This window comes from Podarcis erhardii, assembly GCF_964252035.2.
Source record: "Podarcis erhardii genome assembly, chromosome: 3".
NCBI classification, from domain to species: Eukaryota; Metazoa; Chordata; class Lepidosauria; order Squamata; family Lacertidae; genus Podarcis; species Podarcis erhardii.
In genome coordinates this window covers 102,009,249-102,021,888 of record NC_138507.1, presented here as the reverse complement: position 1 = coordinate 102,021,888, position 12,640 = coordinate 102,009,249, and the positions used below count along the sequence as shown (strand labels likewise).

The window sequence follows — 12,640 nt, the reverse complement described above, 5'->3', positions numbered from 1 at the left end:
GTATATGGTGATAGGCACTGGGATTGTTTAGAACAGCATGTGAAGCACATTGTCTGCACAGCAGAAGTGAAGAATGATGGAAGAAAATAGGTACATTTGTTTTACATTAAGTGAACAAGGGGTTTATCACACAGCACTGAAAAAGCCATATGGACAAACCATTTCCACAGGGTATAGAGCTATGTCCTGCCAAGGAATTATTGCAAGATGGTCTTAAAACTATATGCTTTCCTTATTCTCTAGAAATGACATTTTCACATTTAGCGGTCTTAACTCTGCACAGTTTTATGCTACCCAATATTTCACTCTGAATATGCTAACATTTCTAGAATTTCAAAATGCAATGTACATTAGCAAAAGTGTGTGATCTTGTTCCAAGACACCCAGGCAGACAATATTATACTAACTAGCAAGGTATGATTGCAGGCAAGCTCTTGTATTCGGCTTCGTACATACTACCAGCTGGGAGACCCGCGATCCCATGGAGAGATCTGTGTGCATTCTGGTGACAGGTTTGGTTGATACTGAGGCATAACACACACGGAAAGCACGCAATCAGCTCCATCTAGCACTGCATGGAGCTGGCCGGTGACTCCTAAAGTTGGATGCTGGGCAATTATTGCCTAGTTCTGATGGAATTTGGCCTTACCATCAGCCTGATGAAGACCAATAGCTTGGGTCAGGACGTCGCCAGCACTCCATGCATCAGTATTGGTGACCACATGCTAGAGGTGGTAGACATTTTTGTCCACCTGGGTTCCACCATCGCCAGAATCTCTCCATTGATGCTGAGCTGGACAAGTGTATTGACAAGGCAGCTGTGACAATGGCTCACCTCTCCAAAAGGTTATGGGAGAATGTGATGCTAACGTCCAAGACCAAAATGAAGGTCTAGCAGGCTGCTTTATGGAAGTGAGCCTTGGGCAACTTACAACCACCAAGAGCGACGCCGCAGTGCTTTCCACGTTCATTTTAGCTCAGCCAAAAACAACTGCTTGCTTTTTAATGTGCTTTTCTCCAAATGAGATGAAGCAGAGATTTCCCATCTGACAAATGCTGTTCAACAGCATTTGTAAAATAGGCCTTTAGTGTAGCGGTCCCTAATCAAATCTTAAATTTCAGCATGTGAATGGTACACAAAAGGAGTGTTGGCTGGAAGTCTGAAATTAGAAGCCTTTTACAGTGTATATGTGGAAAGCACAGTTGTCTTCAGTCCCAAACAAATCTCTTATAAATGGATGTGATACGTGAGGGAAAGACAATCCTTTCTCTTTTTTACCTGTACTATAATAACAACATTGATACATGTTAAGGTCAGTGCTGCTGGCTAGGTTTTATTGTGCACCAATGCTGGGTCTGTCTTTTTTTAGGGGACAGGAGGGGGAATTACTCTGAAATGGCACTTGATATGCTATATGGCATTGCAGATTTAGACAGTCTAATTGTAGAGCTGAAATCCAAAAAGGTCCTATCAAAGTGCTAAATCCCCAGGGATCCCTTTTCTCCCTACAGACAATGGCTGCAATTTTGCAAGCAGTAGAGTTGCTGAAATTTCTTAGGCCCTCAGTCCAGAAAAACACAACTGAAATCATCAAGACTTCAGGAGATCACAGCTAATTTGTTCCCATGACTCCAGTGGGACTTAAAAGCACAACTTCCTTGCTCGTGATTGGGAATGCAGACTTGCAGCACTTCCATATCACCAGGTTTTTTTCAGGTGGGACTCAGTGGCATGCTGGTCAATGCAAGTTGTGGGATTAGAGTTAATTGGGAGGTCTTGTGCAACCAACTCCTTTCTTGGAAGAGGCTGCAATTAAAATTCTTGAGCATTTTGATAAGATTCAGCAGGAGATCAAGGGAAGGCACACCTGAACACCTGGATTCCCTGCCAGCTACAAGGGGTTTTATCATGGGAAAGCTGCTTGAAAGCTATGAAACCCATGAAAAATGAAACTAGATATCTCATGTCCTGCATTCAAAGATAATAGAATGCAGCCAAGAAAGAACAGAGATTTAATGGGGAAGACTCATCCCACAATTGAAAAATTAAGAAACGCTCATTTCCATTCTGGACATTTCCATTGACAGTGTAGAATTGAATTTGGATTGGGGAGACCTGGGAGAATGTTAGCACCAGACTACCCAGCAAGCTCCCAGTGGGGAGCTGAGTTCAGCTCTCCCTTCTTATCCCCATTTATGGGCAGATTTATGCTGGTTTAACAATTATTCCATCTCCCCATGATACCTGTAGGTCAGGGGTGGGCAATGTTTTTCAAACCAGGGAGAACATTCCATTCTGGGCAACTTTTGGGGGGTCATGTGCTAGTGGCAGACTGGGTGAAGCCCGACGGGTTTAGATCAGGTCAGTTTGTCTTGGAATCTGCATAGACTGACTTCCTCAAGCATCCATAGTTTAAAGCATGTTCTCATTGCTCATGGCCACAGCCAGTATAAGATACACCGAACACAAGTCCCCAGCATTCAGTTTGTTATACAAACATGATTATCTTCACACACATACCCAGCAGCATGGGAGTTGCTTCAGCAGGGTGTGATCCCATGGCACGGGGCTAGCATTTGGTTGTCTCTGTGAGATGGCCACACACAAGCATGAAGCTCTCAGTAGTCAGTGGTGCTGGCTTTGATCCCTGACATTTCCCGCTAGGTCTGGGAAAGACCATTGCTTGAAATCCTGGAGAGATCATAGAATCATAGAATTGTAGATTTGGGAAGGACCCCGAGGTTCATCTAGTTCAACGCCCTGCAATGCAGGAATCTCAACTAAAGCATCCATGACAGACGGCCATCCAACCTCTGCTTAAAAACCTCCAAGGAAGGAGAGTCCACCACCTCTCATGGGAGTCTGTTCCACTGTCAAACAGCTCTTCCTGTTAGAAAGTTCTTCCTGATGTTTAGATGGAATCTCCTTTCTTGTAACTTGAATCCTTTGGTTTGAATCCTACCCTCCAGAGCAGGAGAAAAGAAGCTTGCTCAGTCTTCCATGTGACAGCCCTTCAGATATTTTGAAGATGGCTGTCATATCTCCTCTCAGTCTCCTCTTTTCCAGGCTAAACATACCCAGTTCCTTCAACCGTTCCTCATAAGGCTTAGTTTCCAGACCCTTGATTGTCTGGGTCGTCCTCCTCTGCACACATTCCAGCTTGTCAGCAACTTTCCTAAATTGTAGTGCCCAGAACTGGACACAGTAGTCACGGTATGGTCTGACCAAGGCAGAATAGAGTGGTACTGCTAGTTCCCTTGATTGGGACACTATACAGTGGTACCTCGGGTTACATATGCTTCAGGTTACAGACTCCGCTAACCCAGAAATAGTACCTCGGGTTAAGGACTTTGCTTCAGGATGAGAACAGAAATCGTGCTCTGGTGGCACGGCAGCAGCGGGAGGCCCCATTAGCTAAAGTGGTGCTTCAGGTTAAGAACAGTTTCAGGTTAAGAACGGACCTCCAGAACGAATTAAGTACTTAACCCGAGGTACCACTGTACTTCTGTTTTACATCCTAGAATAGCATTAGGTTGGGTTTTTTTATGCTGCATCACACTGTTGACTCGTGCTAAGTTTGTGGTCTACCCCTAGATCCTTTTCACATGTATGCAAGGTTTTCCCCATCTTATATTTGTGCAGCTGGTTGTTCCTGCCTAAATGTTCCTGTGATTTTGTTCCCCACCTCCTTCGAAGCTCAGGTCAGTTACTAAGTGCTGTTTAAAGGCTGTTTGTTTTCCACCCTCTTCAGCCAAAGGAGCTGTTTTTCAGCTGCACTTCTTCCTTTTCTATGGTTGTTTTTGGGTTCTGCCTACTTTGGTTACTGCTGAGACCGGGTAATTAGCTGTCATCTTGTCAAGGAGCATGTTCATTTCAGCTTGCCATTCTTCATTTCACTCTGGGTTTGTTAATTTCACTCCTGTTGGCTTCAGCCTTTGCAGCCCCTGCCAGTTTGACAGCGGGACAGCTGCTTAAGGAAGGCACCAAGCAAAATTTGAAAGCTAGAAAGTGGTGTTTATACAAAGATGGTCTAAGACGGCATTTAGGCAAAGATGGCATGGAGTGCCACCTATGTGTGTTTGTAAACCAGAACTGGAACTCAAGCAAAGCTATAAGTTTCTCTTCAAATTGGAACATGTATCTAAAAGTGGCCCAGGTAAAGAATCACAAGTATTGTATCCCCCCAAAATCAATATTGACTCGTTAGCACTATGGACTATGAGAACTAGCCTTTGTTTGGTGTTGCTACTTTTGGCTTATGGAGATATTTTTTTCATTGTTTGTTCCAATTGTCCAGAATACTTTGCATTTATGTACTTTGTACATGCCAAACTGTGCATTAGTGATCATGGAGAAAGACCATAAGGTCAAAATGCAGCTGGGTTTATTTTATTGAGTGATTTCGGGTTATGTTTGCTTGTAATTGTTTATATTTGCAATATAAAATAATTTTAAATTACAGTTCTCCACATTTTCACACCAGTTTGCTTTCGTGTTCCCATGAAAATCCATCAGCATTTTCACACGAATTTCTCCTAATGCACATATTTTTGTATGCAAGCTTGTCCAACATACACATTTTAATGGGTATTAGCTGTCAGTCCTGCATTTCCGGGGGTTGGACTAGATGAATCTCGTGGTCTCCACAATTCTATGAATCTGCTTCATTTTTGCAGAGCATTTCCTCCTAATATACTACGTACATGTTCACTAATAAATGTATTTTTCTGCAACTTCAAAATATGTTGTAAGCCACTTTGAATCCCAATTTGGAAGAAAGGTGGAATATGAATATATTAAATTAAAAAAAAATGTTCTAGTGTTGTTGTTGTTTTTTAAAAAGCTTAACAACTTTCAGGGAGTCCTGGTTGTTACTTTTTGAAATATAGCAACCCTAGCATATACATTTTTGTACATATGATTGGCTATAGAACTGCATTGCAATATTCAGAAAACTGAATTTTCAAGGTTGGTTGTGTTGTGGTTCACATGCTGTCATGGTTTAGCATTGCGAGGATGAGCTGAAGTGAGCCTTTGACTCCTGCCCTTCTCCCTCTCCAGCCCCCCGCAGCATGGAAATCTGAGAGTTTGGAAGATTTCCCTTCAGTTTTAAATTAACCACAGTTTGTTGTTATGTCTGAGCCTGGTCAATTTTTGGTTATTGTTAACTATGGTTTTTTGAAACAAGCCCACTTACAAACCTGGCTTGTTTCAACAAACCATAGTTAAGGTCAACAAAAAAAAAAATTCTGGGTAAGTGAAGCTCCCAAACTCTTCCTTGTGACCATGCTGGAAAAGGAGAAGGGATTGTGTTAGCTGCAGTAACTGTTGTAATGCTAAACCATGGTTTAGCAGTACATGTGAACACAGCCAATGTGTCTGATTGCTGCTACTGACAAAGGATGGTCCAGTTGCCAGGGCTAGCATGGCAACAGTATTCTAAAACACAGATTGAGCATGGAAAGACAAGTGAAATAATTTTGTACCAGATTCTGGCTTCATTTTCCTGGGAGACATTTTGGAAGCAGGCCTTTTGTCTCTACAGCCCTCTAGACTTAACAGCTCAAGTACAACTGCCCAGTGTCACCATCAGGAAAAGTTGTTAACTGCGCTTTGCCTGTTTTCTTACTGAGATAAAACCTTAAGTGTGGTTGCAGGTGTTGAAAGGTGTGATACCATGCAGAGAGCTTGCTTGGAATACAATGGGGTTGGTATAGTCTCGTATTTCTGGCAGCTGTCACTTGCCGGGCTTTCTAAGAATGACTGCAAACACAGAGAACAATTCATTAACATAAATGTAAATGCAATCTTGGCAGCCCTGTTTGATCACGGCTATAAAAGGAAAAAAGCAAACCTTCAGATTTCAAGATAGCGGGTTCATTTGAATGACCAGTTTTAGGCAACAAGTGGTGGCAACGACACCACAAGATTCATTGTTTTTAAAATATGGGCCTTGTTGGCAGCCAATTTCCCACTGCCAGTATTATGGTCTTCTTAGTTACTATTTATTGGTTCAGTCCAGATTTCATGTATCCCCCCCCCCCGCTTTGGTGAGGCTTGCATGTGGTTACGTTCCCTACTTTCCCCCCTTTTTAATGGCTCCTTAGCCAATTATTTTATTATTTATTATTATTATTATTTTGGGACGCGGGTGGCACTGTGGGTTAAACCACAGAGCCTAGGGCTTGCCGATCAGAAGGTCAGCGGTTCGAATCCCCGCAACGGGGTGAGCTCCCGTTGCTTGGTCCCTGCTCCTGCCAACCTAGCAGTTCAAAAGCACGTCAAAATGCAAGTTGATAAATAGGTACCACTCCAGCAGGAAGGTAAACGGTGTTTCCGTGTGCTGCTCTGGTTTGCCAGAAGCGGCTTAGTCATGCTGGCCACATGACCCGGAAGCTGTACGCCGGCTCCCTCGGCCAATAAAGCGAGATGAGCGCCGCAACCCCAGAGTCGGCCATGACTGGACCTAATGGTCAGGGGTCCCTTTACCTTTAGCCAATTATTTATCCCTAAACCAGGAAAAGCTTCTAATTCTGGTATCCTGAAACTTCTCTGTAATCCGTTTTCATTTTTTAAAAAGGCAGTTTCATGAGATATTTAATTGACCCCCTTCATATATTCAGTGAGTGGGGTGGTTGGTGGTGGGTATATAATGAGTAATGGATCTAAGTAGGATGATTTAGAAAGGGAACAGTATGTTATGGACTTCAGCTCCCAGAATCCATGACTATAGCCCATGCTAGCTGGGACTGATGGAAGCTGTAGTAAAAAACAACTACCTGGAAGGCCCCATATTAGTTATCCCTGCAGTAGTGGCAAGCAGGGTTTTTTCTCCCTCTGGTCCTTGGAGGAAAGCTAACCTTGGCAGCCTATTCTGTTGTCCAGTTTTCTGAACTGTTAATTTAATACCTCAGTTAACCTCAGAGCTTGCAGGGCAGCAGCTGAAGAAGGAGCAAAAAGGGTTTTCTGGTGTGTGTGTTTCTTTGTGGCTGATTAGCTGCTCTCCCTGTGCAAGGGTCAGAGGGGGCAGGGTTTCTGTTGAGGCAGGTGATTAGCTGTGGGAGGAGCTTATCAGAGCTTGCAGGGCAGCAGCTGAAGAAGGAGCAAAAGGGGTTTCCTGGTGTGTGTGTGTTTCTTTGTGGCTGATTAGCTGCTCTCCCTGTGCAAGGGTCAGAGGGGACAGGGTTTCTGTTGAGGCAGGTGATTAGCTGTGGGGGGAGCTTATCAGAGCTTGCCTAGCGGCGCGCGCAGATTGATCCATCTTTTAGATTTAGGGGAGCTAGTCTCAAACGTTTGTTGGGGGAGACCTAGGTTTTTGGGGGGGAGTTATTTGTCCTGTCTTCATGCTTTTTTATGATGGAGGACCGCTGTAGCCACCCCCAACGACACATTCTCAAGATGGAGGGTGAGGGAACAGCTGCAGTCGCCTGCGGTTCCTGCGCAATGTTTGCCATCTCGCCAAAGGTTGCAGGCAGCTTTACCTGCATCAACTGCATGTTGATTGCCCTCTTAGAAGACAAAGTCCAGCAACTGGAGGAACGTGTAGCTACGCTCCAAAGAATTAGAGAGCTGGAGCTCTTCTTGGAAGCAACAGAGCACACCGTCTCCACCAAGGAGGAGACAGGGGACTCCCCTGAGAAGCAGGCTAGTTCACCAACACAGGAGCCAGATATATGGAGAAACATGACTCAAAGAAGTAGGAGGCCCAGGGTACGCTCTGATTGTTTAGAAATACACAATCGCTTTGAGGTCCTCTCCCCTAGCATGGAAGACGAAGAGCAGACTCCATTTGAGGATCTCTCCCTCATTACAGTCGATCAGGTATATGAAGACGAGCAGCAAAGTCAGTCCTCAGGGAATATGCAGGCGACCTTGGAACGGACAGCTCACGGAAGAACCCCGACCAAACCTAAGAGGAGGCGTGTAGTGGTGATAGGGGATTCCCTACTGAGGGGAACAGAAGCAGTGATCTGTGGGCCTGACAAGATGTCTCGGGAAGTGTGCTGTCTCCCCGGGGCTAAGATCCAAGATGTAACTGAACGACTGCAAAGAATCATAAAACCCACTGACAAATACCCCTTCCTCTTGGTTCATGTGGGAACCAATGACACTGCAAGCAATAGCCTCCAGAAGATCAAAAGAGACTACGAGGCTCTGGGCAGGAAATTGAAGCAATTAAATGCACAAATTGTCATCTCATCTGTCCTCCCAGTTGAACAACGTGGCTCAGGGAGAGAGGGAAAAATAGTGGAAGTGAACAGCTGGCTTTGCAAATGGTGTAAACAGGAACGGTTTGGATTCTTAGATCACGGACTGCAGTTTCTTGAAGATGGACTTCTGGCAAGCGATGGGCTGCACCTCACAACGGTTGGGAGGAATGCTTTTGCCAAAAATCTCAGAAACCTCATCAGGAGGGCTTTAAACTGACTAATGTGGGGGAGGGTGACAGTGCTCCTGAAGGTAGGAGTCTATCAATTGATGAAGATGATCATCCAAATGTCATAGACCAAATGGAGCAAACAGCACGCAGACCTAGTGGTGGGAGGAAAAAATCCTTAAATAAGAGACACGGGGGAATGATTAATGGACTTCAATGTCTGTACACTAATGCGCAAAGCATGGGTAATAAACAAGATGAGCTTGAGCTCTTGGTACAGCAAACTAAATATGACATAATAGGCATCACTGAAACCTGGTGGGATAAGTCCCACGATTGGAATGTAATACTGGAGGGATACAATCTATTTCAGAGAAACAGACCAGACAAGAAAGGAGGAGGAGTGGCATTATATGTCAGGGATGTGTATACCTGTGAAGAGATCCAAGATTTAGAACCTCAAAGCCAAAGTGAGAGCATTTGGGTCAAAATTAAGGGAGAGAAGAATAACAGTGACCTCATTGTGGGAATTTACTATAGATCCCCAAGCCAAATGGAGGACATAGATGATGCCTTCCTGGAACAGATGGCCAAGCATGCAAAAGGAAGGGAGATAGTAGTAATGGGGGACTTCAATTACCCGGATATTTGTTGGATGTCAAACTCAGCCAAGAGCATAAGGTCAAACAGATTCCTCACTGGCCTTGCAGACAACTTCGTTGTCCAGAAAGTGGGAGAAGCAACAAGAGGAACAGCCATTTTAGATCTGGTCCTAACCAATGTTGATGACCTGGTTAGTGGGGTAGAAGTGGAAGGATCATTAGGCGCGAGTGATCATGCTCTTCTGAAGTTTACTATACAGCAGAAAGGAGCAGCCAAGCATACTAGGACTCAATTTCTTGACCTTAAGAAAGCCGACTTCATAAAACTTAGGGAAGTGCTGGGTGAGATCCCATGGACAGTAATACTAAAAGGAAAGGGAGTTCATGATGGCTGGGAGTTTGTTAAGAGGGAGATAGTAAAAGCACAACTTCAGGCAATACCAATGAGACGGAAACATGGAAGGTGCCTAAAGAAGCCAGGGTGATTATCTAAAGAACTTTTAACTGAGTTAACATTAAAAAAGGATGTGTACAAAAAATGGAAAAGGGGGGAAACGACCAAAGAGGAATTCAAACAAATAGCCAGCACGTGTAGACACAAAGTCAGAAAAGCTAAAGCACAGAATGAACTCAGGCTTGCTAGAGAGGTTAAAAGCAACAAAAAAGGCTTTTATGGGTATGTTCGTAGCAAAAGGAAGAACAAAGAAACAGTGGGGTTGCTCAGAGGAGAAGATGGTGAAATGCAAACAGGGGACACAGAAAGGGCTGAACTCCTCAATGCCTTCTTTGCCTCAGTCTTCTCCGATAAAGAAAACAATGCCCGACCTGAAGAATTTGGAGCAAATGATTCAGCAGAGGAAACACAGCCCAGAATAACTAAGGAGATAGTACAAGAATACTTGGCTAGTTTAGATGTATTCAAGTCTCCAGGGCCAGATGAATTGCATCCAAGAGTATTAAAAGAACTGGCAGATGTGATCTCAGAACCACTGGCAGTCATCTTTGAGAATTCCTGGAGAACAGGCGAAGTCCCGGCAGACTGGAGGAGGGCAAATGTTGTCCCTATTTTCAAAAAGGGGAAAAGAGAGGACCCAAATAATTACCGCCCAGTCAGTCTGACATCAATACCAGGGAAGATTCTGGAGCAGATCATTAAGCAAACAGTCTGTGAGCACCTAGAAAGGAATACTGTGATCACCAATAGTCAGCATGGATTTCTGAAAAATAAGTCATGTCAGACTAACCTGATCTCGTTTTTTGACAGAATTACAAGCCTGGTAGATGAAGGGAACGCAGTGGATGTAGCCTACCTTGATTTCAGCAAGGCATTTGACAAGGTGCCCCATGATATTCTTGTAAAGAAGCTGGTAAAATGCGGACTTGACTATGCTACCACTCAGTGGATTTGTAACTGGCTGACTGACCGAACCCAAAGGGTGCTCATCAATGGTTCCTCTTCATCCTGGAGAAGAGTGACTAGTGGGGTGCCACAGGGTTCTGTCTTGGGCCCGGTCTTATTCAACATCTTTATCAACGACTTGGATGATAGACTCAAGGGCATCCTGATCAAATTTGCAGATGACACCAAACTGGGAGGGGTGGCTAACACCCCAGAGGACAGGATCACACTTCAAAACGACCTTGACAGATTAGAGAACTGGGCCAAAACAAACAAGATGAATTTTAACAGGGAGAAATGTAAAGTATTGCACTTGGGCAAAAAAAAATGAGAGGCACAAATATAAGATGGGTGACACCTGGCTTGAGAGCAGTACATGTGAAAAGGATCTAGGAGTCTTGGTTGACCACAAACTTGACATGAGCCAACAGTGTGACGTGGCAGCTAAAAAAGCCAATGCAATTCTGGGCTGCATCAATAGGAGTATAGCATCTAGATCAAGGGAAGTAATAGTGCCACTGTATTCTGCTCTGGTCAGACCTCACCTGGAGTACTGTGTCCAGTTCTGGGCACCACAGTTCAAGAAGGACACTGACAAACTGGAACGTGTCCAGAGGAGGGCAACCAAAATGGTCAAAGGCCTGGAAACGATGCCTTATGAGGAATGGCTAAGGGAGCTGGGCATGTTTAGCCTGGAGAAGAGGAGGTTAAGGGGTGATATGATAGCCATGTTCAAATATATAAAAGGATGTCACATAGAGGAGGGAGAAAGGTTGTTTTCTGCTGCTCCAGAGAAGCGGACACGGAGCAATGGTTCCAAACTACAAGAAAGAAGATTCCACCTAAACATTAGGAAGAACTTCCTGACAGTAAGAGCTGTTCGACAGTGGAATTTGCTGCCAAGGAGTGTGGTGGAGTCTCCTTCTTTGGAGGTCTTTAAGCAGAGGCTTGACAACCATATGTCAGGAGTGCTCTGATGGTGTTTCCTGCTTGGCAGGGGGTTGGACTCAATGGCCCTTGTGGTCTCTTCCAACTCTATGATTCTATGATTCTATGATTCTATGATTCTAACCAGCTTCTGGGTTTATTGTAAACCCCCCCCCCCCAAAAAAAGAAAAAGACACATGACCCATTTGAAAGCCAGCTCTGTCGTTTATAACATTGAAAGAGGGAAGCCGTTGTAAAGGGGCTAATAAAGCTCCCACTAAACTTATGACAGACATTGGGGCCTTGTGAGACACTTTTGGGTTGTGATGGAGTGGCATGCAGAGCGAATTTTTCAGAAACATTTTGGAAATATTGTTTGGTTGTGTAGCTGAGTGCTGATGCAGCATCAGATAGGAAATCAAAGAACAAACAATTCAGACGAGGGAAAGCTCAGTGTTTCTCTACAGGCGGGGTGAGGCAAAGTTCCTCAGGAGCGTGAGTGGCAGTTTGCCAGGGCGGGGAGCCTCTGGGCAATACAAACACAGCCATCCGGACCAGCCAGTTCCTGGGTTTAGACTGGCTGTCAAATAGGAAGGAAAGCAGTTTATAGGAACTCCACAGAATGCGAGTGAGAGAGGAAACTTTGAATATGCCACAGTGCCTGAAATCTCGACATATCAGTCCATAGGACGAAAGCAATCTGGTGTTTTCTTAATGTGTATATTATTTAGGTGTGCAGTTTCGCTAATCTATGGAGAGCTGGGAGCTTCTCGCAGGCCTACCATTAAGCAGGACTAAAAATTGTTTTTATTACCATGAGGGAGACGGCGCTTGCTTAGCATGACAGAATCAATTCTCTTGTACTGTTTATGACTCCTGCTAAAGTTGGAGTTTAGGTAAGCCTGCCTTAACCTTTAATTTTATTCTGAACCTGGGTTGCTAGTCCAACACTCGAATCACTGAGCTACTCTGCTTGCCGATATTCGATAGTGCAGGATATGCAAGACTACAGATGTTCATTCTTGTAAGACGCATAAGCAACTTTTCGAACTTATTTTCTGGGTATACGTTCTGTCATTTTCATACGGGGGTCGATTCAGATGCCTCCCCACGTGAAACTGATTTGCTGCGCTCACCACAGGCGGACTGGGCCACATTAAAGACACCACATCAAAATGTATGTGCACGAATAGTCCAAAGACAGCAGAAAAATGTCTCCTAAGCTTGTTATTCCTTGCTTTCACTTGCATTAAGAACCTTTCCAGATCATTTTTCTTCCAGAAAAACCCAGAACACCTAGATTTTATCCTTAGCACCATGTTTACATAACCTTA

At 44.3% G+C, this 12,640-nt stretch overlaps 2 long non-coding RNA genes across 3 annotated transcripts in view; both read left to right on the top strand.

Moving 5' to 3' along the window:
* The window catches only part of LOC309338159, a 599,378-nt gene that overhangs the window by 140,184 nt on the left and 446,554 nt on the right, over window positions 1–12,640 (top strand). The window lies entirely within an intron of this gene.
* LOC309338114 overlaps window positions 1–12,640 on the top strand; it is an 83,451-nt gene that overhangs the window by 4,501 nt on the left and 66,310 nt on the right. For both annotated transcript variants that reach the window (XR_014154722.1, XR_014154723.1), the window contains exon 2: window positions 3,644–3,702. This is a non-coding gene — a long non-coding RNA (uncharacterized lncRNA). The remainder of the gene's footprint in view (window positions 1–3,643; window positions 3,703–12,640) is intronic.